The sequence below is a fragment of the Heterodontus francisci genome, chromosome 25 (genome assembly GCF_036365525.1).
Source record: "Heterodontus francisci isolate sHetFra1 chromosome 25, sHetFra1.hap1, whole genome shotgun sequence".
Lineage (NCBI taxonomy): Eukaryota > Metazoa > Chordata > Chondrichthyes > Heterodontiformes > Heterodontidae > Heterodontus > Heterodontus francisci.
In genome coordinates, this window is record NC_090395.1 from 77,816,872 (window position 1) to 77,842,527 (window position 25,656).

The window sequence follows — 25,656 nt, forward strand, 5'->3', positions numbered from 1 at the left end:
GGGAGAACGCCGAGAGCGGAGCCTATAAAAGAGCCCAAGGACCGAGGCCCAGTCTCTTACCTTCCGGAAGGAGTGGAGAGGAGCTCTTACAGCGCGACGGTGTTTTGAAAAAAAGCCAACAGTGACATCAGAGGAGAGCTGCAAGGTGATTGGTTGGGTGAGTCACTGCTGTTATTTTTTTAAGACATTTAAATGCACTAAGGGGAAAGTTTTTTTTGTTGTAAAAAAACCTCTGGTGATAAGGTGAGTACTACTAAAGTGTTTTTTTTAAATTCAGTGTAGCTTATTAAGGACTTTAGATTGTAGTGGGTAAAACAAGGCCCCTAGTATAATTAGTATTTTTAAATTCAGGGAGTAACTAATATCTAAGGGTAAGTCATGACAGGAGAGCTCAGCCCTGTGATATGCTCCTCCTGTGGGAAATCAGGGATACTTCCAGTGTCCCTGATGACCATGTGTGCAGGAAGTGTATCCATCCGCAGCTACTGGCTACCCACATTACGGAGCTGGAGCTGCAGGTGGATTCACTGTGGAGCATCCGCGATGCTGAGGACGTCGTGGATAGCATGTTTAGTGAGGTGGTCACACCGCAGGTAATGGCTGCACAGGCAGAAAAGGGATGAGTGACCACCAGGCAGAGTAGTAGGCACAGGCAGGTAGTACAGGAGTCCCCTGTGGCCGTCCCCCTCTCAAACAGATATACCACTTTGGATACTGTTGAGGGGGGGGGGGGGGCGGATGACCTCCCAGGGGAAAGCAGCAACAGCCAAGTTCGTGGCACCACAGAGGGCTCTGCTGCACAGCAGGGGAGGAAAAGGGGTGGAAGAGCTATAGTGATAGGCGATTCTATCGTAAGGGGTGTAGATAGGCGTTTGAGGCTGCAAACGAGGCTCCAGGATGGTATTTGCCTCCCTGGTGCTAGGGTCAAGGATGTCTCGGAGCGGCTGCAGGAGATTCTGAAAGGGGAGGGTGAGCAGCCAGAGGTCGTGGTCCATATTGGTACTAACGACATAGGCAGGAAGAGAGATGAGGTCCTGCAAAGTGAATATAGGGAGTTAGGCAGAAGGTTAAAAAGCAGGACCTCTAGGGTTGTAATCTCAGGATTACTCCCTGTGCCACGTGCTAGTGAGGGTAGGAATAGGAGGAGAGGGAAAATGAATGCATGGCTGAAGAGCTGGTGTAGGCGGGAGGGCTTCAGCTACTTGGATCATTGGGATCTCTTCTGGTGCAGAGGTGACCTGTACAAGAGGGACTGGAATAGGACCAATATCCTTGGGGAGAGGTTTGCTAGTACTACTCGGGAGGGTTTAAACTAGTCTGGCAGGGGGGTGGGACCCAAAGTAGTAGTTTCTCCGATGAGATAGTTGAGGCAAATGTAGAGGTTAAAGCAAGTCCAGTAGGCAGGCCGGGCAGGGGCAGGACAGGAAGCGTGGAAGGTCTGGTAGGTTAAACTGCATTTACTTTAATGCAAGAAGCCTTACAGGTAAGGCAGATGAACTCAGAGCATGGATCGGTACATGGGACTGTGATATTATAGCTATTACGGAAATGTGGTTGAGGGATGGGCAGGACTGGCAGCTCAATGTTCCGGGGTACCGATGCTTCCGGCGTGACATAGATGGAGGTAAAAGAGGAGGGGGAAGTTGCACTATTGATTAGGGAGGACATCACGGCCAAGGATATACCAGGCGGAACGTCCAGCGAGGCCATATGGGTAGAACTTAGAAATAAGAAAGGGGTGATCACTTTGATGGGATTATACTATGGGTCCCCCAATAGTCAGAGGGAAGTGGAGGAGCATATATGTAGGGAAATCACAGATAGGTGTAGGAATTATAGGGTTGTAGTAGTAGGTGATTTTAACTTCCCTAATATTGACTGGGACTGCCTTAGTGCTAAGGAATCAGTTGGGGAAGAATTTGTTAAGTGTGTCCAGGATAGTTTTCTGAAGCAGTATGTGGATGGTCCAACTTGAGAAGGGGCTACACTCGACCTCCTCTTAGGAAATGAGGCTGGGCAGGTGGTTGATGTGTCAGTGGGGGAGCACTTTGGGACCAGTGACCATAACTCTATTAGCTTCAAGATAGTTATGGAAAAGGATAGGACTGGTCCTCAAGTTGAAGTCCTAAATTGGGGAAAGGCTCATTTCGATGACATCGGACAGGAACTCTCTAAAGTTGAATGGGAAAGGCTGTTTACAGGTAAAGGGACGTCTGGCAAGTGGGGGGATTTTAAAAGTGAGATAGGAAGAGTTCAGGGCCGGCATGTTCCTGTTAGATTGAAGGGCAAGGCTGGCAAGTTTAAGGAACCTTGGTTGACGAGAGATATTGAGGGTCTGGTCAGGACAAAGGGGGAGGCATATGTCAGGTATAGGCAGCTGGGATCAAGCGAGTCCTTCGAGGCGTATAGGAGATGTAGGAGTACACTTAAGGAGGAAATTAGGAGGGCAAAAAGGGGCCATGAGATTTCCCTGGCAGATAAGATAAAGGAGAATCCTAAAAGATTCTATAAGTATATTAAGAATAAAAGGGTAGCTAGGGAAAGAGCAGGTCCCCTTAAGGAACAGTGTGGTAATCTATGTGTGGAGCCACGGGAAATGGGCGAGGTCTTAAATGAATACTTCGCATCTGTATTTACTGTGGAGGTGGTCATGAAAGCTAGTCAGTTCAAGGGAGGGAACTGCGATATCCTGGAGCATATCAACATTACAAAGGAGGAGGTGTTGGAGGTTTTGAAGTTAGGTGGATAAATCCCCAGGGCCTGACCAGGTGTATCCTAGGATGCTATGGGAAGCAAGGGAGGAGATGGCTGGGGCCCTGGCAGAGATTTTTGTATCATCGTTAGCCACGGGTGAGGTACCGGAAGACTGGAGGATAGCTAATGTTGTGCCTTTATTAAAGAAGGGCAGCAGGGATAAGCCAGGGAACTACAGGCCGGTGAGCCTTACATCAGTGGTGGGAAAGTTATTGGAAGGGATTCTGAGAGATAGGATTTATATGCATTTGGAAAGGCAAGGGCTGCTTAGGGATAGTCAAGAGAATTGACAAGGGCAGGGCAATGGACGTTGTCTACATGGACTTTAGCAAGACCTTTGATAAGGTCCCACATGGTAGGCTGATCCGGAAGGTTCGAACACATGGGATCCAGGGTGAGCTAACAAATTGGATACAAAATTAGCCTGGTGATAGGAGGCAAAGGGTGGTAGTGGAGGGTTGTTTTTCAGATTGGAGGCCAGTGACCAGTGGTGTGCCGCAGGAATCGGTGCTGGGCCCTCTGTTGTTTGACATATATATTAATGACTTGGATGTGAATGTCGGTGGGCATGATTAGTAAATTTGCAGATGACACCAAAATTGGTGGTATTGTGGACAGTGAAGAAGGTTGTCTAAGGTTACAACAGGATATAGATAAACTGGGAAAGTGGGCAAGAGATTGGCAAATGGAATTTAATGCAGACAAGTGTGAAATGATGCATTTTGGGAAGTTAAACCTTCGGAGAATACTTGGCATCAGGTGGCAGGACTATATCTCCAACACAGAAGTCCTTGAAGCGGCCAACATCCCCAGCTTATACACACTACTGAGTCAGCGGCGCTTGAGATGGCTTGGCCATGTGAGCCGCATGGAAGATGGCAGGATCCCCAAAGACACATTGTACAGCGAGCTCGCCACTGGTATCAGACCCACCGGCCGTCCATGTCTCCGTTATAAAGACGTCTGCAAACGCGACATGAAATCGTGTGACATTGATCACAAGTCGTGGGAGTCAGTTGCCAGCATTCGCCAGAGCTGGCGGGCAGCCATAAAGACAGGGCTAAATTGTGGCGAGTCGAAGAGACTTAGTAGTTGGCAGGAAAAAAGACAGAGGCGCAAGGGGAGAGCCAACTGTGCAACAGCCCCAACAAACAAATTTCTCTGCAGCACCTGTGGAAGAGCCTGTCACTCCAGAATTGGCCTTTATAGCCACTCCAGGCGCTGCTTCACAAACCACTGACCACCTCCAGGCGCGTATCCATTGTCTCTCGAGATAAGGAGGCCCAAAAGAAAACCAGGGCAGGACATTTACAGTGAATGGCAGGGCCCTGGGGAGTGTTGTTGAGCAGAAAGACCTTGGGGTGCAAGTACATAGTTCCCTGAAAGTGGCAACACAGGTAGACAGGGTGGTGAAGTAGGCGTATGGCATGCTTGCCTTCATCGGCCGACGCATTGAGTACAAGAGTTGGGACGTCATGTTACGATTGTACACAACGTTGGTTAGGCCGCATTTGGAGTACTGTGTGCAGTTCTGGTCGCCACACTACAGGAAGGATGTGATTAAGCTAGAGAGGGTGCAGAAAAGATTCACAAGGATGTTGCCTGGTTTGGAGGGCTTGAGTTATAAAGAGAGATTGGATAGGCTGCGTCTGTTTTCCCTGGAGCGAAGGAGGCCGAGAAGGGACATGATAGAGGTATATAAAATTATGAGAGGCATAGATAGGGTAGATAGCCAGAGACTGTTTCCCATGGTAGGGGTGACCAGAACTAGAGGGCATAGAGTTAAGGTGAGAGGAAGGAGGTTTAAAGGGGAACAAAGGGGTAAATTTTTCACACAAAGAATAGTGGGTATCTGGAATGAACTGCCAGAGCAGGTGGTGGAGGCAAGAACAGTAGCAACATTTAAGAGGCATCTGGATAGGTACTTGAATGAGCAAGGTATAGAGGGATATGGAATTAATGCAGGCAGGTGGGATTAGTATAGATAGCCATTATGGTCGGCATGGACGCGGTGGGCCGAAGGGCCTGATTCTATGCTGTACGACTCTATGACTCTAATCTAAAAAACTACTGCCCTTTCCGACTTACAGCCATGCCTTGGTCAACCTAGTCCATAACTGATTCCGTCATGCCTATCAGATCTCACCAGCCATTTCCCAGCTCCTGACCGTTTGTTATACACATAGAACGGCCACTTGCGTGGACTGCAATGTACAGTGGCTTGGCTGTCAGATTTGGCCTGACAAACTCCTTGTATGCAGCCAAAGCCTGTTTATTCCAGCATAATCTGATTGATGGAGAACCCCAAACCCCTCCTCTAAACAACCACTGCTTCATCCACCTTCTTCCTCACTCCTCCATCCTCATTTCTGACATTTCTAAATGTGAAGAAATCATATACTGAAGTTTCAAATACTGAGGCTATCCACTCTCCCGGCTCCCTTCCTCCAAACCAAGCCTCAACACACTGTAGCTTCCTTACCATTCCACACCAAACCCATTGCTTTCACTAGCTGCTACCCAATCTTTCAGAGCCTGGCAACTTAGCTTTCCCTCTTGGTAACATGCATGTTTGCTATCACCGTCATCCTTTTCCCATCTTCCAGCATCATCCTCACCTTTTTCAAAACCAGTCATCTGTCTCCTCAAAAAAAGATATACCCTCAATCTTTATCCCCTGTCATTTGTCTCCAAAGTCCATGAACATATCATAGTTACTCAAGAATGAGCTCAACTCTCAGCACTCCCTGTTAAAGTCTCTAAAGTCTCGTTTCTGATGCTCTAGTAAATTGTCAACAGCATGAGCCAAGCTCAGAAAGGGACTGAAGCTTGTTTCCTCTTCAACATAGTTGTATTTATACTATGGACTGTGTCCAGTAGAGCTATCAAGAGCCCTGTTCTTCTAGATGTACCTTTAACCTGTGCGACTGGCCACTGCAAATCTGTGCCTAAGGGATAAAGGAAATGTACAGCAGCCATTGCATGTGCATTGTCGTCATGTCATGACAATCAACTAGTACCATAACAGAAGAAAAACAAGTCCGATTCTGACATTGATCCAACTAAATCCAGCAATTTACCTTCATGTGGTGAATGACTGTGGGACATCTGGGCTACAGGAGCTAACAGCTATAGAATAGAAAAGCAGCTTTGGTTGCACTGATCTGTCCTAAGGTACTCAGCACATCTCTTGAAATGTTTTTCTCCCAGACCTGTATGGATGGTGCTTTTGCTCCCAGAGCTCCATTCCTGCTCCCTTCTTCTGTCTGCTGATCAAGTCCTGGAAGAGTCAAAGTTTCTTCCAATTCAACATCTGCAAAACCAAAGCCATTCTTTTTTTATTCCCGTCAGTATATAAACACCTCTGGTCTGGACTGCATCGATGTCCAAGGCTTCTCATCAGGACTAAATCTAATGGAGTATAACCTCAGTATTTATCTAATTCTGGGCAGAGCTATCAATCCCAATCAGCTCCAGCTCCAAATGTGGATTTTTCCACCTCTGAAACACTGCCCACTCAAGCCCCCATCTACAACTGTCGGTTTAGCTCAGTTTGTTAGCACACAACTCTAAGTCATAGAGCTGTGTGTTCAAATCAAGCTCAGAACAGTAATGAGGAATGTTTCACTGTCAAATGTGTCATTCTGCAAAGATTACCTGGTCATTCACCTCATTGCCACTTGGGGAATTTACCATGTGCAAAATGACTACCTGATTTGCTGATACCACAGTCAAGGAAATTCACTCCATGTGAAGCATTTTTGGACAGGTCAGACACACAAATACAAGTTCTTTCTACTCTAATCCATGCCTCGATCACCTCAAAAATTAATTTCTTAAATGTTCTTCTCACTGGTGTATGAGAAGTTAGAAAACCAACACAGTAACCAGCAAAACTTGAACTCTCAGCCTTTTGACTCAGAGGTGAGTGCGCAAGTAAAGCCAAGCAGGTACCTTACATAGGATACACAGTACAGAAACAAGCCATCCGGTCCAACCAGTCCATGCTGGTGTTTATGCTCCACTCGAGCATCTTTCTGATTTACCTCATCTAACTATTGCCAGAACCCTCTATTCCTTTCTCCCTCAAATGCTTATCTAGCCTCCCCTTAAATGCAACTATACAATTCGTTTCAAACACTCCCAGTGGTAGCGATTCCCTATTCTCACCACTCAGAAGTTTCTTCTGAATTCCATATTTAATTTCTTGGTGTCTATCTTATATTAATGGCCTCTACTTTTCCTCTTCCGCATAAGTGGAAACACTCTCTCCATGTCTGCTCCATCAAAACCTTTCATAATTTTAAAGACCTCTATTAGGACGAGGGAACACAGATTGAAGGCTTTGGGCAAGAGATGCAGGGGAATGTGAGGAAGAATTTTTTTTTATGCAGCCAGTAGTAATGACCTCGAACTCGCTGCCCAGAAGAGTGGTAGAAGCGGAGACAATCAATGATTTCAAAAGGAAACTGGATGGGCACTTGAAGGAAATAAATCTGCAGGGCTACGGGGATTGAGTGGGGAAGTGGGACTGACTGGACTGCTCCGCAGAGAGCCGGCATGGACTTGATGGGCCAAATGGTCTCCTTTTATGCTGTAAATGACTCCATGAGGTCACCACTCAGCCTTCTCATTCAAGAAAATAAAAGGGACCCAGCCTGTTCATCCTCTCCTGATAGGCATACCTGCATATTTCTGCATCATCCTTGTAATTTTTTTTGCACCCTCTCCAGCGCCTCTCCATCTCTTCTATAGCATGGCGACCAGAATTGCACACAGAACCCCAGGTGTAGTCTCATCAAGATTCGATACAACTTGACCATAATGTCTTTACTTTTCAAATTTATCCCTGTACAAATAAACCCTATGGCTTGGTTGGCTCTTTTTTTTATAGCCTTGTTAACCTCGATCGCTACTTTTAGCGATTTGTGCATATGTACTCCCAGATCCCTTTTCTCCTCCACCCCATTTCGATTCTTATTTTCTAAGTAACAAGAAATCTTCTGATTTTTCTTGCTCATTTCACGATTGGTTCCTGTTCCTAAAGTTCAATGAAACAGATTATGTAAGTGAGATTGGAGAATGAACCTCCTGTATCAGTTATTGACAGCTTGAAGTGTTTTGTGAACATTAAACCAATTATTATTGATGGTACTTCATGCAGAGAAGGAGAAACACTTGCATCTGGTGTAAAGTATCCATTAACAAATACAGCAGCAACTCTCCTTACCTGAATGAGATTACAATGAAACAATAAGGGACCTGTAAATTACAAAGTGACAGGCATTAGAGGAAATCCATTCTACAAACCATAAAATGTTGGCTTAAAAAAAAAAAGGAAATTTACATCAGGTATATCAGAATAAAAGCAAAACACTGCAGATGCTGGAATAAAATCTGAAATAAAAACAGGAAGTGCTGGAAATAGCAGCATCTGTGGACAGAGAAATACAGTTAATGTTTCAGGTCTGAGACCTTTCATCAGTTCTGCCTAGTACTTCCAGGACTTTCTGTTTTTATACCATGTCTATCAGCACCTCAGCGCATAAGCGTGGGATTTACTGTTTTACAATTTTTTCCACAGCTCTTCGTGAAACTAGTTTCTTAGTGGTACGGCTAGTTCTCCAGTAGCGAAGCGGCGGCTGGCGGACCTGCGTTGAACCTGATCCAGAGCGGTGACTGGAAATAAAGAGCGGGGATCCAGGCCCTCTTTCACTTACCTGGGAACGGAGCGGCGGCTGGCGGACCTGCGTAGAACCTGAGCCGGAGTGGCGGCACGCTCCCTGTGTCTCTGAGCGCGCTGAGACATGAAAAGAGGGAGAAAAAAAAAACTTAGTGGCATATTTAGTCCATATTTACCATGGAGAAGGTCATGGAAGCTAAGGAGTTCAAGGGAGGGAACACCAATATCCTGGAGCATATCAACATTACAGAGGAGGAGGTGTTGGAGGTTTTGAAGCACATTAAGATGGATAAATCCCCAGGGCCTGACCAGGTGTATCCTAGGATGCTATGAGAAGCAAGGGAGGAGATTCCTGGGGCCCTGGAAGAGATTTTTGTATCATGGTTAGCCACGGGTGAGGTACTGGAAGACTGGAGGATAGCTAATGTTGTGCCTTTATTTAAGAAGGGCAGCAGGAATAAGCCAGGGAACTACAGGCCGGTGAGCCTTACGTCAGTGGTGGGAAAGTTATTGGAAGGGATTCTGAGAGACAGGATTTATATGCATCTGGAAAGGCATGGTCTGATTAGAGATAGTCAGCATGGCTTTGTGCATGGGAAATCATGTCTCACGAAACTGATTGAGTTTTTCAAGGAGGTGACCAAGAGGACTGACGAGGGCAGGGTGATGGACGTTGTCTACATGGACTTTAACAAGGCCTTTGACAAGGTCCCGCATGGTAGGCTGGTCCAGAAGGTTCGAACACATGGGATCCAGGGTGAGCTAGCCAATTGGATACAAAATTGGCTTGGTGATAGGAGGCAGAGGGTGGTAGTGGAGGGTTGTTTTTCAGATTGGAGGCCGGTGACCAGTGGTGTGCCGCAGGGATCGGTGCTGGGCCCTCTGATGTTTGTCATATATATTAATGACTTGGATGTGAATGTAGGGGACACGATTAGTAAGTTTGCAGATGACACCAAAATTGGTGGTATAGCGGACAGTGAAGCAGGTTGTCTAAGGTTACAGCAGGATATAGATCAACTGGGAAAGTGGGCAAGGGAGTGGCAAATGGAATTTAATGCAGACAAGTGTGAAGTGGTGCATTTGGGAAGTTAAACCAGGGCAGGACATATACAGTGAATGGCAGGGCCCTGGGGAGTGTTCTTGAGCAGAGAAACCTTGGGGTGCAAGTACATAGTTCCCTGAAAGTGGCAACACAGGTAGACAGGGTGGTTAGGCCGCATTTGGAATACTGTGTGCAGTTCTGGTCGCCGCACTACAGGAAAAAATGTGATTAAGCTAGAGGGTGCAGAAAAGATTCACAAGGATGTTGCCTGGTTTGGAGGGCTTGAGTTATAAAGAGAGATTGGATAGGCTGGGTCTGTTTTCCCTGGAGCGAAGGAGGCCGAGAAGGGACATGATCGAGGTGTATAAAATTATGAGAGGCATAGATAGGGTAGATAGCCAGAGTCTGTTTCCCATGGTAGGGGTGACCAGAACTAGAGGGCATAGAGTTAAGGTGAGAGGAAGGAGGTTTAAAGGGGATCAAAGGGGTACATTTTTCACACAAAGAATAGTGGGTATCTGGAATGAGCTGCCTGAGGAGGTGGTGGAGGCAGGAACAGTAGCGACATTTAAGAGGCATCTGGACAGGTACTTGAATGAGCAAGGCATAGAGGGATATGGAATTAATGCAGGCAGGTGGGATTAGTATAGCTCTACATTATGGTCGGCATGGACGCGGTGGGCCGAAGGGCCTGTTCCTATGCTGTACGACTCTATGACTCTATGACATCACGGGAATTCTGTAAGGTGATTGGTTGGGTGAGTAACAGCTGGTAGTGCATTTAAATTGCTTAAAAAGGGGAAATTTTTTTAAAAAGCCTCAAGTGATAAGGTGAGGAGTACTACTTAACTGGGAACAAGACCCCTAGAGTACTTAGTATTTTTTAAAGGGAGTAACTAAATTAATTTAAAGATAAGTCATGGCAGGAGAGCTCAGCCCCATGGTATGTTCCTCCTGCGCTATGTGGGAAATCAGGGATGCTTCCAGTGTCCCTGACGACCATGTGTGCAGGATGTGTATCCATCTGCAGCTATTGACTACCTGCATTACAGAGCTAGAGCTGCAGGTGGATGCACTGTGAGCATCCGTGATGCTGAGATCATGGACAACACGCTTACAGAGGTGGTCACACCGCAGGTAATGGCAGCACAGGCAGAAAAGGGATGGGTAACCACCTGGCGGAGTAGTAGGCACAGGCAGGTAGTACAGGAGTCCCCTGTGGCCATCCCTTCTCAAACAGATACACCGCTTTGGAAACTGTTGGGGGAGGGGGATGGCGTCCCAGGGGAAAGCAGCAACAGCCAGGTCCATGGCACCAAGGATGGCTCTGCTGCACAGCAGGGGAGAAAAAGGAGTGGGAGAGCTATAGTGATAGGGGATTCTATTGTAAAGGGTACAGATAGGAGTTTCTGTGGCTGCAAACGTGACTCCAGGATGGTATTTTGACACCCTGGTGCTAGGGTCAAGGATGTCACGGAGCAGCTGCAGCACATTCTGAAGGGGGAGGGTGAGCAGCCAGAGCTCATGGTACACATTGGTACCAACAACATAGGCAGAAAAAGGGATGAGGTCCTGCAACAAGAATTTAGGGAGCTAGGTGGCAGATTAAAAAGCAGGACCTCTAAATTGTAATCTCTGGATTACTCCCGGTGCCACGTGTTAGTGAGTTTAGAAATAGGAGGATAGAGCAGATGGTGCAGGGGGGAGGGCTGGATCACTGGGTCTGTTTCTGGCAAAGGTGGGACCTGTACAGTTGGATGGGTTGCACCTGAACTGGAATGGGACAAGCTTGCTGGGTGATTTGCTAGTGCTGTTGGGGGGGGACGGGGGGGGGGTGGGGTGTTTAAACTAATTTGGCAGGGGGATGGGACAATGATTGGAGATACAGTAGGGGGTAATATAGAACAGAAAGTAAGTCTGCCTGGAAGGCCAAGCAAAGAGAGACCTGGTAAGGCACAAGGGAAAAATGCAAGGTTGGATTGCATCTATTTCAATGCAAGGAGTCTTACTAGTAAGGCAGATGAATTGAGGGCATTGATTAGCACATGGGATTATGATATTATTGCTATCACAGAGTCATGGTTGAGGGAAGGGCAGGACTGGCAGCTCAATATTCCAGGGTATAGAATCTTCAGGCCCGACAGCAGAGGGGATAAAAGAGTAGGTGGAATTGCACTGTTAATCAAGGAGTCAGTTAGTGCAGTAAGGAGGAATGACATCTTAGAAGGTTCCTCAAATGAGGCCATTTGGGTAGAACTTAAAAACTAAAACGGGGCAATCGCTTGGCTCGGTGTGTACTGCAGGCCTCCAAACAGTCAGGAAGAGATAGAGGAGCAGATATGTAGGAGAGAGGTGTAAAAATAATACGGTAATAATAGTAGGGGATGTCAACTTCCCCAATATTAACTGGGATAGTATTAGTGCAAAAGGCTTAAAAAGGGCGGAATTCTTAAAATGCATATAGGAGAGCTTTTTGAGCCAGTATGTAGAAAGTCCTACAAGAGAAGGGCGGTACTAGACCTAATCCTAGGGAATGAAGCCAGTCAAGTGGTAGAAGTGTCAGTGGGGGAGCATTTCAGGGATAGTGACCATAACTCTAAGATTTACGGTAGTTATGGAAAAGGACAAAGATGGACCGAAAATAAAGGTACTGAATTAGGGGAAGGCCGATCTCAATGATAAAACAAGATCTGGCCAAAGTGGACTGGGAGCAGCTACTTGTAGGAAAGTCGACATCAAATCAGTGGGAGTAATTCAAAGAGGAAATTGTGAGAGTTCAGAGCCAACCTGTACCCGTTAAGGTGAAGGGTAGGACTAACAGGCCCAGGGAACCCTGGATGTCAAGGGATATAGAGGATTGGATCAGGAAAAAAAATAGGAAGCTTATGGCAGATCCCTAGTGCTGAAAACAGAGGAGGCACTAGAGGAGTATAGAAAGTGTAGGGTGGCACTTAAAAAAGTAATTAGGAGAGCAAAGAGGGGACATGAAAAAACACTGGCGGGCAAGATAAAGGAAAATCCCAAGGCGTTTTATAAGTATATTAAGGGTAAGAGGATAACCAGGGAAAGGCTAGGGCCCATTAGGGACCAACGTGGCAATCTGTGTGTGGAGCCGGAGGACATAGGTGAGGTTTTAAATGATTACTTTTCATCGGTGTTCACTATGAAGGAGGACGATGTAGGTGTAGAGATCAAGGAGGGGGATTGTGATATACTTGAACAAATTAGCATTGAAAGGGAGGAAGTATTAGCTGTTTGAGCGGGCTTAAAAGTGGATAAATCCCCAGGCCCAGATGAGATGTATCCCAGGCTGTTATGTGAGGCAAGGGAGGAGATAGTAGGGGCTTTGACACAAATTTTCAAATCCTCTCTGGCCACAGGAGAGGTACTGGAGGACAGCAAATGTGGTACCATTATTCAAGAAGGGTAGTAGGGATAAATCAGGTAATTACAGGCCAATGAGTCTATCAGTGGTTGGGAAAATATTGGAAAAAATTCTGAGGGACAGAATTAATCCCTACTTGGAGAGGCAGGGATTAATCAGGGATAGTCAGCATGGCTTTGTCAAGGTGAGATCGTGTCTAACTAACTTGATTGAATTTTTCGAGGAGGGGACTAAATGTGTCGATTAGGGTAAAGCAGTAGATGCAGTATACATGGATTTCAGTAAGGCTTTTGATAAGGTCCCGCATGGGAGATTGGTTAGAAGGTAACAGCCCATGGGATCCAGGGCAATTTGGCAAATTGGATCCAAAATTGGCTTAGCAGCAGGAGGCAGAGGGTGATGTTCGAGGGCTTTTGCAATTGGAAGCCTGTGACCAGTGGTGTACCACAGGGATCAGTGCTGGGACCCTTGCTATTTGTACTGCACATTAATGATTTAGGCCTCAATATAGGAGGTATGATCAGTAAGTTCGCAGATGACACGAAAATTGGTGGTGTTGTAAATAGGGAGGAGAAAATTCTTAGAATACAGGGAGATATAGATGGGCTGGGAAGATGGGCAAAGCAGTGGCAAATGGAATTTAATCCTGAAAAGTGTGATGTAATGCATTTTGGGGGGGACTAACAAGGCAAGGGAATATACAATGGATGGTAGGACCCTAGGAAGTACAGAGGGTCAGACTTGCTGCCGGGGGAGGTGGTGGAAGCAGGTACGATAGCAACGTTTAAGAGGGATCTTGACAAATACATGAATAGGATGGGAACAGAGGGATACGGTCCCCGGAAGTGCAGAAGGTTTTAGTTTAGGCAGGCATCAAGATCGGCACAGGCTTGGAGGGCCGAATGGCCTGTTCCTGTGCTGTACTGTTCTTTGTTCTTTGACCTTGGTGTATTTGTCCATAGATCACTGAAGGCAGCAGCACAGGTAGATAAGGTGGTTAGGAAGGCATATGGAATACTTGCCTTTATTAACCGAGGCATAGAATATAAGAGCAGGAGGTTATGATGGAGATGTAAAAAACGCTAGTTAGGCCACAGCTGGATTACTGTGTACAATTCTGGTCACCACACTATAGGAAGGATGTGATTGCACTGGAGAGGATGCAGAGGAGATTCACCAGGATGTTGCCTGGGCCGTAGCATTTCAGCTATGAAGAGAGACTGGAAAGGCTAGGGTTGTTTTCCTTGGAGCAGAGAAGGCAGAGGGGGAACATGATCGAGATGTACAAGATTATGAGGGGAATTGATACGTTAGATAGGAAGAAACTTTTTCCCTTAGCGGAGGGGTCAAGAACCAGGGGGCATAGATTTAGGGTAAGGGGCAAGAGGTTTTGGGGGGATTTGAGGAAAAGTTTTTTCACCCAGAGGGTGGTTGGAATCTGGAACACACTGCCTGAAGAGGTAGTGGAGGCAGGAACCCTCACAACATTTAAGAAGTATTTAGATGAGCACTTGAAACGCCATAGCATACAAGGCTATGTGCCAAATGCAGGAATATGGGATTAGAATAGTTGGGTGCTGGATGGCCGGCACACACACAATGGGCCAAAGGGCCTGTTTCTGTGCTGTATAACTCTACAACTCCCTGACACAGGTGAGTCTCGACAGGGAGCATCAGCAGGATTTTCAACTGCAGTAGGCATTACATGGGGTTAAATTGTGGGCTTACACATGGAGCAGCCTGGTGCTGAACAGTGATCAGAGACAGGCAGATACCTTCATAGTCATGTAGCACCTCTAAATTTAAAAATTCTCAATTTGTGTTACAGTGCTTTGAGGCCTCGACCCCACTCCCCATCTCCATCACCTCTGCCAGCCCTACAACTCTCCCTCTCCTCTTAACTCTCTCCTTGGATTCTGGACTCATGTCTCCCTCACTTGCTTCACTCTATCACTGGTGGCTGTGCCTTCAATCACCTAGCTCTCATGCTATGGAATTTCCTCCCTGCAGCACTCCACTTCCTTCTTTAAGGCCCTCCTTAAAGTAACTTCTTTGGCGACCCTTGATTGTACTTTTTTTTATTATTATATCTGTGGAGCGCCTTCGGACGCTCTGCCAAAGGTGCTAAATGAAGTTGTTGTTGCAATTAGTTCAAAGTTAAAAAACGGGAGGGTTATGGGGAGGGGGATAAAGGTGAGAGAGAGCGACAGAGAGACAGAGGGAGGGGCAGGAGCGGTAGAAGGAGGGGGGAGCGGCAGAGGAAGGGGCAGAGAGAGAGACAGAGAGTGAGAGACACAGAGAGACAGAGGCATGGAGACACACGCAGAGACTCGCACAGAGTCAGAAAGAGAGAGACACACAGAGGCAGAGGGGCAAAATGAGAATGAAAATGAATACTGGGATGTTGGCATGAACTTTAAAGCAGCTGGAAAGAACAGTGAAGGATGGAAGTGTCACTTACCAGCGGAAGTGCAGCAAACAGATAAGAGCACAGGCAATCATATTATTATAGCCAAGGGTTTGAAAGCTACACAGCAGCCAATACACACCCATATCTCGAGCCGTTTCCTCAAAATTTCATTTCATGCATGGGGTGGGACCATCTGACAGATAGAAACCCACCAATAATGTAACTCCCTGCACCTTCCACAGATCAGTACAGAATGAAAGCATCTGTAAGAACAAGAACAGAAGAATGTATGTGCACCTTTATTTCTTTTAAACGATTCTAAAATCTGTATTATTAGGAATTCTGATATTGTGTTCAAAAAACGTGCCCCTTATTTTGGGAGGAAGTAACTTTGGGCTCATTAAAGCGTGAGATGATAAAGAATGAAACACTCTCTTCTATTGACTCACAGCATCAATAATCAACACTCCCACATCAGGTACGCACATTTTAAATGTAGAGTGAAGCTCCTTTTCCTTAGTTTCAACATGCAGTTTGACCACAATCTCAGAACAGCACCTCCTCCTACTACCCAGTGGGAGTCTTCAGATTTGCACACCAGCAATCACAGATATCACTCCCTCCAATCTCCCTTCCACCTGCTGCTGACTGCCCAAGTTCAGCCTCACATCTTCCCACAGCAGTAACGCTGAGATCACAAAGTGATCACCAGGAACCGTCAGCCTAGGCCCAACCATCTTCAGCTGCTTTATCAATGACCTTCCCTCCACAAGATCAGCTCAGTACCATATGTGACTCCTCAGATACTGAAGCAGTCCGTGTCCACAAGCAGCAAGACCTGGTCAACAGTCAGGCTTGGGCTGCTAAGTGGCAAGTAACATTCGTGCCACACAAGTGGCAAGCAATGACCATCTCTAACAAGAGAGAATCTAACCATCTTCCCTTGACATTCAACGGCATTACCATTGCTGAATCCCCCATATCAGCAACATCTTCAGGGGGTTACCATTGACCAGAAACTTAACTGGACCAGCCACATTGTGGCTACAACAGCAGGTCAGAAGCTGGGAATCCTGCGGTGAGTAACTCACCTCCTGACTCCCCAAAGCCTGTCCACCATCCACAAGGCATTAGTTAGGAGTGTGATGGAATTTCCTGGATGAGTGCAGCTGCAACACTCAAGAAACTCAACATCATCCAGGACAAAGCAGCCGCCTGATTGGCACCCATCCAACACCTTAATCATTCATTCCCTCCACCAACTCGTGCACAGTGGCTGCAGTGTTTACCACCTTCAAGATGCACTGCAGCAACCTGCCAAGCCTCCTTTGACAGCAACTTCCAAACCCACAACATCTACCACCTAGAAGAAAAAGATGCATGTAATACCACCACCAGCAAGTTCACGTCGAATTTACACACTACCCTGACTTGTAAATATATCGCTGTTCCTTCACTGTCCCTGGGTCAAAATACTGGAGCTCTCTTCCTAACAGCACTGTGGGTGTACCTACACCACATGGACAGCAGCGGTTCAAGAAGGCACTCACCACCACCTTCTCAAGGTCTATTAGGGATGGGCAATAAATGCTAGCCTTGCCAGTGACGCTCACATCCCATGAAGGAATATAAAAAAAAACTGGTTATGGTAGAGAATCACAAAAATTACAGGACAGGTGGAGGCTTTTTATCCATTGTGCCTCTACCAGTGCTAGCCCAACAACTGAAGCTATCTGTCACTTTATGTTCTTTTAAGTAAACATCATATTCCCTTTTAATAGATGCTATCGTCTCTGCCTTAATAACCCCCTTGTGAAAAAGCATTCTCTCTTCTAAAGTGTGAAAAAATTCTAACTTCCCCATTCACTCTTTGATAAATCTGGAGTCTGTGTTGCTTCGTTATTAATTTGCCAACCAGTGGAAACAATCTTTTATGGTGTCTCTTCTCAAACTATTCATAATTTTGAAAACCTTTCTTAACTGTTGCAGTGGGGAAAAGCCCATTTTTTGTGCCTTTCTCCATATCTATATTCTGATAAAATACAAATTCCTGTGATCAATGAATCTCTGCGGTGAATTATTTCTAACTGTTGGTAGAACATATTTCATTCAAATGCAAATTAGAGTGATTTCTTTCAGAAAAGAACATTTTGGGATCCAGTATATGAGTAATTTGAGATATGATCTGTGGAGCGTAGAGTGTTTGGGAGGAACAGGTGACTTTGGACCTACAGTTCCCAAAGCGCTCCACCAATGGGGGCCTTCCTCACCTAATATCGGAGTCTGTTGTAGACTAATTTATAGAGATTGATTGCTGTAGTCAACAACTCCATTATCACTGTATCATGTGACTACAGGATGGTAGAAGGAGAACCAGATGGACCTTGGTACTTTTTAATCCAGCAATTCCTATGTTCCTATATGTTAATACATTAATTTTTGCTTTAATACCCAACATAATGGATATACAATTAGTTGTCAAAAAATAACTAATCTCATGACGATATAATTATTTTGGTTAGAAATTGGAAAGACAGACACATTTTACTTATCAGAAACTTCAGGAGGTTAAGACTTCATGAAAATTCACATGAGTAAAACCCACAGTTGTGATTTTGTGCTCAGTGTGCAAATGTAGACAATTTCTCCAAATCCATAATAAATTCCGCCAATGCTGGAAAGACGTGGCAGGTCCATCAATATCTAAAAGACAGAAAAGACAGATTAATGTTTCAGTCGCAATCCATTGTCAGAACACCTTCCATAATCGTTAAGTTTGTATTACAGAACCTGTTAACAGCATGTGCTCTTTACTGTTAACCACACAATGAGCAATCCCTCATCTAGAATTCTGAATGGCAGTAGCCAGCCATATCTACATATTCACAGAAAAGGGGGGAGGGCGCCATAGAGAGGAGGGGGGGGGGGCACCATAGAGAGGAGGGGGGGTGGGGGGGGGGGGCAGTGCTGCACTGGTGGAGGTGCTGCCTTTTGGATGAGACATCAAGTTGAGGTCCCATTTGCTCTTTCAGGCAGATGTAAAAGATCCCATGGCACTATTAGAAGAGCATGGCAGGTATTCTTGGTGTCCAGGCTAATATTGATCCCTCAAACATCATCGCAACAGCTTATCTGGTCATTAACACATTTCTGTTTGTGGGACTGCTTGCCGTATGCAAATTTTCTGCCACAATAACTACATTACAACAGTGACGACCCTTCAAAACTACCTCATTGGTTATAAAGTGCTTTGGGGCATCCTGTGGTTGTGAAAGGCACTACAAAAATGCAAGTCTTTCTTTCTCTGCCAACATGCTAGAAATGGGCATTCAGTGAAAGGAGACAAACACAGGACTGTAAAAGGCCATGGATGATGGGATAGCCGATCATAAATGGAGCCCCAGGCCAGATTATTACCATTGCTACACTCCTACCAAGTCTCCACACTATTTTCCAAATCTAATACTCCTAATGTAACACGATCTAGAATCAGGTTAGTACCGAACTCTCCATTTAAAAAAAATGCAGAGCATAATTTCAAAAATAGACACATCAACACACCCAAATTTAGATACTTATTTCTTACATAATAGCAGTCTTAGGACTTCTAGCTTGTTATCCCTTAACCTACTCATACTTTAACCGGCATGGACTTGAATGGCCTCCTTCTGTGCTGTAAATGACGATGACTCAAGTAGCCATTAATTTGCATTTTTCGGCTGATGTGATAAATGAACTTGAGCAGGATTACTGAATCCAAAACTTTCCATAAGATCCTCATTAAATATTCAGTTTATTTAGCATTTGTTGGGGCCTCATTCATGATGGGATACCGATCAAGTCCCTCCTGCCTTTGCATAGTTGCTGACTTCAGCTGTGCTTAAGGCACCCAGAAAAAGGCCAGGCACTTTTCCATTCTGAGGGTTGTGAAAAATATAAGAGATTCGTGCTCAATTTTGCTGTATGTTGCTCTGAGAATTAAAAAAATAATTACTCCAAGTCATCAGAAACCCTCACAACATTTAAGAAGTATCTAGATGAGCACTTGAAATGTCATAGCATACAAGGCTACGGGCCAAGTGCTGGAAAATGGAATTGGAATAGATAGGTGTTTGATGGCCGACACGGACACGATGGCCGAAGGGCCCGTTTCTGTGCTGTATAACTCTATGACTCTATGACATCTTGCATGGGGTTAAGAAAGCCCATGAGGTACAAGGAGCAGTACGTTTGATGAGTAGTCTGTGGCAAATTAGGTGCGATGGTGAAGGGCAGAGGCGACATCGTGTTGGGCCTCAGGGCTAAGCAGGTACATGTGGGAATGGGAGACAAATAAATAGAGACACGAACAACAGGAAACAACAAAAGCTCCCCAGCACTATTCTGCAATGTTGTTGAATTGTGTATAAGAGTCTATTATAAATGATGTAATAGCAGTACACCTCGAAAGCATAAATAGGATTGAGCAAAGTCAGCATGGGTTTACAAAAGGGAAGTCATGCTCAACAAATCTACTGAAGTTTTTTTGAGGATGTAACTAGTAGAATAGATAAGGGAGAACCAGTGGATGTGGCGTATTTGGATTTTCAGAAGGCTTTTGATAAAGTCCCACATAAGAGGTTAGCGTGCAAAATTAAAACACATGGGATTGGGGGTAATATACTGGCATGGATTGAGAATTGGTTGACAGAATTGGCGGGCAGTGACTAGTGGGGTACCTCAGGGATCAGTGCTTGGGCCCCAGCTATTCACAATATATATTAATGACTTGGGTGAGGGAACTAAATGCAACATTTCCAAGTTTGCAGACGACACAAAGCTGGGGGGAAAGTGTGCTGTGAGGAGGATGCAAAGAGGCTCCAATGTGATTTGGACAAGTTGGGTGAGTGGGTAAATGCATGGCAGATGCAGTATAATTTGGATAAATGTGAGGTTATCCAATTTGGTTATAAAAACAGAAAGGCAGATTATCTGAATGGTGATCGACTGGGAAAGGGGGAGGTGCAATGAGACCTGGAAGTCCTTGTATACCAGTCACTGAAAGCAAGCATTCAGGTGCAGCAAGCAGTTAGGAAGGCGAATGGTATGTTGGCCTTTATTGCAAGAGGATTTGAGTACAGGAGCAAGGATGTCTTACTGCAGTTGTACAGGGCCTTGGTGAGACCACATCTGGAGTATTGTGTGCAGTTTTGGTCTCTTTACCTGAGGAAGGATGTTCTTGCCTTGGAGGGAGTGCAAAGAAGATTTACTAGGCTGATTCCTGGGATGGCAGGATTGACTTATGAGGAGAGAATGGGTCGACTAGGCCTATGTTCACTAGAGTTTAGAAGAATGAGAGGGGATCTCATAGAAACCTATAAAATTCTAACAGGACTAGACAGGCTAGATGCAGGGAGGATGTTCCCAATGGCTGGGGAGTCCAGAACCAGGAGTCACAGTCTCAGGATACGGGATATGCCATTTAGAACAAAGATGAGGAGAAATTTCTTCACTTACTCAGAGGGTGGTGAAACTGTGGAATTCTCTACCTCAGAAGGCAGTGGAGGCCAAGTCATTAAATATATTCAAGAAGGAGATAGATATGTTTCTTAATGCCAAAGGGATCAAGGGATATGGGGAGAAAGTGGGAACAGGGTACTGAATTAGACGATCAGCCATGATCTTTTTTGAATGGCGGAGCAGGTCCGAAGGGCCGAATAGCCTACTCCTGCTCCTATTTTCTATGTTTCTATGTTTATCACGTCTGGATTCAATCACAAACACCCAGTGGAAAAATAACACTTGGACAAGGTCCTGAAGGCTGTTGCTATCTACAAAATTAAAACACGACTTGTCATATTCAAGAAAGATTCCTGCCTCCTTTCCACACCTGTCCAGGAAGGCATGGCTCAGGACCCACACTACTTGTGGTTAATAATATCCTGGGCTTCATTTGAAAGCAAATACACGGGGGTCTGGTCATCTTCAATACCTTAGTAGCAGGATGATGTTATTGCTAACAAGAACATTCATGTGGGCTAGGCAGAAAGAAAGAGAGAGAATGGGCGAAACTATTTCCAGCGCCACCAATTTCCCTCACTACAGGTTCTAATGGAAGGTACACACCTGCAGTCACGCCTCCAGTTTAGCAATGGGCCATTGCCTTTGGGAGAGAGCAACTGGATTAGTGAACGTGTGAATGCATACAGGTTTATAGTAAGCATAGTTATGCTGGCTGACCAATTCAGTGAGCATTCCAGTATGGACTCCAACTCTTGATCTTACCTTTAGGACCCATAGTAAAACAAGCATTAAAATATGAGAGCATTTCTTAAATGGAATAGCTAGCAAGTTCCAATTTACAATGTTCTAAAAGAACACAAGCAATTTCACATAAGCATTTATTACTGCAGTAATACTGCTAAAGAATTTATTAAGGAACCGAGGGGAAAAACTCTCCGATTTAAAAGGGTAAGGCATTTAATCAGCATTGGAGCTATGTATTGCCTACTATGCTCTGGGAAACAAAAGCCATTACTTCACTTATTAGATTTGTCAAAATAAGCTTAATTCTGTAACACTTGTTTCGTTATAAAACAGCCTTTGATCACGTAGGCATTAGTATTCGGTCTGATTCAAAGAGCTGACATCAGCACTTTTTACAGGGTAATTTTATTGCCGAAAGCAATGATATTCAACTATTCTCGATATAGAAAAGGCTCAATTTGTCCATGGTGATGATTTGGTGCAACCAATAGAATTGTTGAAAACATTAACCAGGAGGAACATTGAAGTGAACAATAAAAAGTATTACAAGAGACAGTTCTGAGTTTCTGGAGCAGAAAGCGACAGAAGGATATTGTAAGACAACAGAATTGTTTATTGGAAAATACATAGCTCGTCCAGCCAAATAACATTTTCCTAAAAATACTTATGTTCTAAATTATTGGAAAGAGTCTCAAGGACAAGACTCCAACTGCCATACAGAGACAAAAAAGGGAGAGAGATAAATACAGCACAAGATTGGAACATACAAGATTCTGAAGGGGCTTGACAGGGTAGACAGAGAGGTTGTTTCCCCTGGCTGGCAAATCTCGAACATAGGGACAGAGTCTCAGGATGAGGGGCTGATCATTTCAGACTGAGATGAGAAATTTCTTCACTCAAAGATTTGCAATTCTTTGAAATTCTCTACCCCAGAGGGTTGGGGATGCTCCATCATTGAATATATTTAAAGAAAGATAGAAGTATTTATATACTGCCTTCCACGACCGTCAGACATCTCAAAGCACTTTACAACCAGTGAAGTACTTTATGTTTTTGAATTGTAGTCACTGCTGTAATGCAGGAAATGTGGCAGCCAGTACACGCACAGCAAACTCCCACAAACAGTTAGTCTAATGGTGACCATGAAACTATTGTCGATTGTTGTAAAAACCCATCTGGTTCACAAATGTCCTTTAGAGAAGGAAATCTATCGTCCTTTCCTGGTCTGGCCTACATGTGGCTCCAGACCCACAGCAATGTGGTTGACTCTTAAATGTCCTCTGAAATGGCCTAGCAAGCCACTCAGTTCAAGGGCATTTAGGGATAGGCAATAAATGCTGGCCTAGTCAGCAACACCACATCCCACAAAACAAATTTAAAAAAACCAATATGATAATGACCAGATGATCTGTTTTTGAGGGATAAATATTGGCCAGGACACCAGGGATAACTCCCCAATTCTTCTTCAAAATAGCGTCAGAATATCTTTTACATCCACTTGAGCAGCCAGATGGGGCCTCGGTTTAGAGTCTTAGAGTTACACAGCACAGAAACAGGCCCTTCAGCGCATCGTGTCCATGCTGGCCATCAAGCACCTAACTACTCGAATCCCATTTTCCAGCACTTGGCCCCTAGCCTTGTATGCTATGGCGTCGAAAGACAGCAGCTCCAACTGTGCAGCACATCTCATCTGAAAGACAGCACCTCCGACAGTGCAGCACTCCCTCAGTACTGCACTTGAGTGGCAGCCTTGATTTTTGTGCTCAAGCCCTGGAGTGGTATTTGAATCTGGAATCTTGTGACTCAGAGACTGAGCCACAGCTGAAACCTAAAGTCTGAGATGGACACAATTTTGGTCTCTCAGGGAATCAAGGGATATAAGGAGCGGGTGGGAAAGCGGAGTTGAAGCTGAAGATCAGCCATGACCGTATTAAATGGTGGGGCAGGCTCAACCAGCCGTATGGTCTATTCGTGCTCCTATTTCTTATGTAAGAGGCTGACAACCAACACAAAAGAAAGAGAAATGCAGACAATAGAAAATGTGTGGGGCGGGAGGGGCTGGTGCAGGGAAAACAAGTACAAGACGACCGTCTTTAGCAAACATAAAGCCAAAGTCCAATCAGCCCATGAAGCTCATTCCATTCTAGAGTCATGTATAAGCATCTATCAATCCCTTTCTTTAAAGGACTGCCTTCAAACTCAAACAGTACTGTTAACATCACTATCCTCAACCCCTGTGTGGCAAACACAGAATTCCCATCATCTGAGACATATTTTAAAGTGGCAGCAACCCTTTTTTTTTTAAGAACAGCTGTTGTAGACTAACAAGTTAAATTTTACCAGTCTGCCTGAAAACAAAAAAAAAAGACTCCAGAGATCTTCAGCTTTGCTTCACTGTATCCTTATTCATGAAGGGGAAAAACAGAGCCTCAAGAATAATTGCACAGAAACACACCAAAGACCGTGTTTAAGAACAAGCTGAAAGAATCTGAAGAGCTATCGATCCTTTAAGTAGTCAATCCAGTTAGCAGAGATTTGGTTCGTGTATTGAACTGAGGGAAAACATTTAATTTATCTCTGTGGGGTTAAGCCTCACCCAATCTCACCAGTCTCCCAATACTGATCTATAGTAAAATTCATTGCTGTTTTCCTACCCAAGTTTCACTGAAGATAACATCATCTTGCATTTACATGTAATATAGTAAAACATCCCAAAGCGCTTCATAGGAGCATTAACAAAATTTCCCATTAAGTCACATAAGGAAATATTCGGAGAGGTGACCAAAAGTTTGGTCAATGAGGTGGTTTTTCAGGAGCATCTTAAAGGAGGAGAGAGGGGTGAAGAGATGGAGAGATTTAGAGATGGAATTCCAGAGCTTAAGTCTAGACAGCTGAAGGCATGGCTGCCAAAGGTGGAGCAATGAAAATTAGGGTTGTACAGGAGGCTAGAATTGGAGGAACACAGAGATCTCAGTGGGTTAGAAGAGGTTTGAGATAGGGAGGAGAGGGGAAATGCCATGGAATCAAGCTCCTTTCTTCTTGTTATCTACCCACAGAGTTTCAAGCCATCTGCAAATTTACAACTACTTCCTATGTTATGACCAAAGCGGGAGTAATGCACTGTTAATTCAGTCCCACTACTCCACAGGTCATAGCATATCAAATAAAGTTTCCCACCTACCGAAGAATAGCCAAATTAAACACTGTATCTTTCCCCCAGAAAAAAACACACCAAACCAGGTTTCTTTAAACAACAATAACATCAACTATTTATTAGAAAAGAAATAATAGGTCTCAACTACTAACGAAATAAATCTATACATACCTTATTCCTTTACAGAGAGAGGTAACACTTTTCTGGGTCTTTCTCTCTTGCTCCAAGCAGGTCAAACAAAGATTTCAAATGCCTAGAGATGAAGATAAAGAAGAAAAAGCGTGCTTATGACAGATGCCTGGCAGAAAATACTATTGAAAACCAGGCTGAATATAGAAGGTCCAGAGGGGAAGTGAAAAAGCAAATAAGAGAAACAAAGAGAGAGCACGAAAAGAGACTGGCAGCTAGCATTAAAGGAAATCCCAAAGGTTTCGATAGGCATTTATTAGTAAAAGGGTGATAAAAGGAGGTGTGGGGCCAATTAGGGACCAGAAAGGGGATTTGCACATGGAGGCAGAGGGCATAGCTGAGGTATTAAATGAATACTTTGCATCTGTCTTCACCAAGGAAGAAGATGCAATGTTGAAAGAGAAGGTAAATCAGACACTAGAGGGGTTTAAAATTGATCAAGAGGAAGTATTAGATAGGCTGTCTGTACTTAAAGTGGATAAAACACCAGGACCAGATGAGATGCTGGATACTGAGTGAAGTGAGGGTAGAAATCGCAGAGGCAGTGGCCATAATTTTTCAGTCACCATAGACTCGGGGGGTGGTGCCAGAGGACTGGAGAATTGCAAATTTTACACCCTTGTTCAAAAAAGGGTGTAAAGATAAGCCCAGCAATTACAGGCCAGTCAGTTTAACTTTGGTGGTGGGAAAAATTCTAGAATAAATAATTTGGGACAAAATCAATAGTCACATGGACAAATGGGAGTTAATTAAGGAAAGCCAGTATGGATTTCTTAAGGGAAAATCATGT

General features: G+C 44.7%; 1 protein-coding gene across 13 annotated transcripts in view; it reads right to left on the bottom strand.

The window, feature by feature from the left end:
* The window catches only part of rbm15 (RNA binding motif protein 15), a 143,203-nt gene that overhangs the window by 81,422 nt on the left and 36,125 nt on the right, over window positions 1–25,656 (bottom strand). For 9 of the 13 annotated variants that reach the window (XR_010977521.1, XM_068057563.1, XM_068057564.1 and 6 more), the window contains exons 2-6: window positions 24,849–24,930; window positions 17,883–17,980; window positions 15,417–15,540; window positions 8,475–8,554; window positions 7,985–8,016 (exon numbers count right to left, since the gene is read on the bottom strand). The gene's annotated coding sequence lies outside the window, so the exon portion shown is untranslated. Of the gene's footprint in view, window positions 1–5,834; window positions 6,068–7,777; window positions 7,796–7,984; window positions 8,017–8,474; window positions 8,555–15,416; window positions 15,541–17,882; window positions 17,981–24,848; window positions 24,931–25,656 lie in introns of those variants that run through there. The other 4 variants (XM_068057561.1, XM_068057571.1, XM_068057567.1 and 1 more) reach the window with 4 other exon arrangements.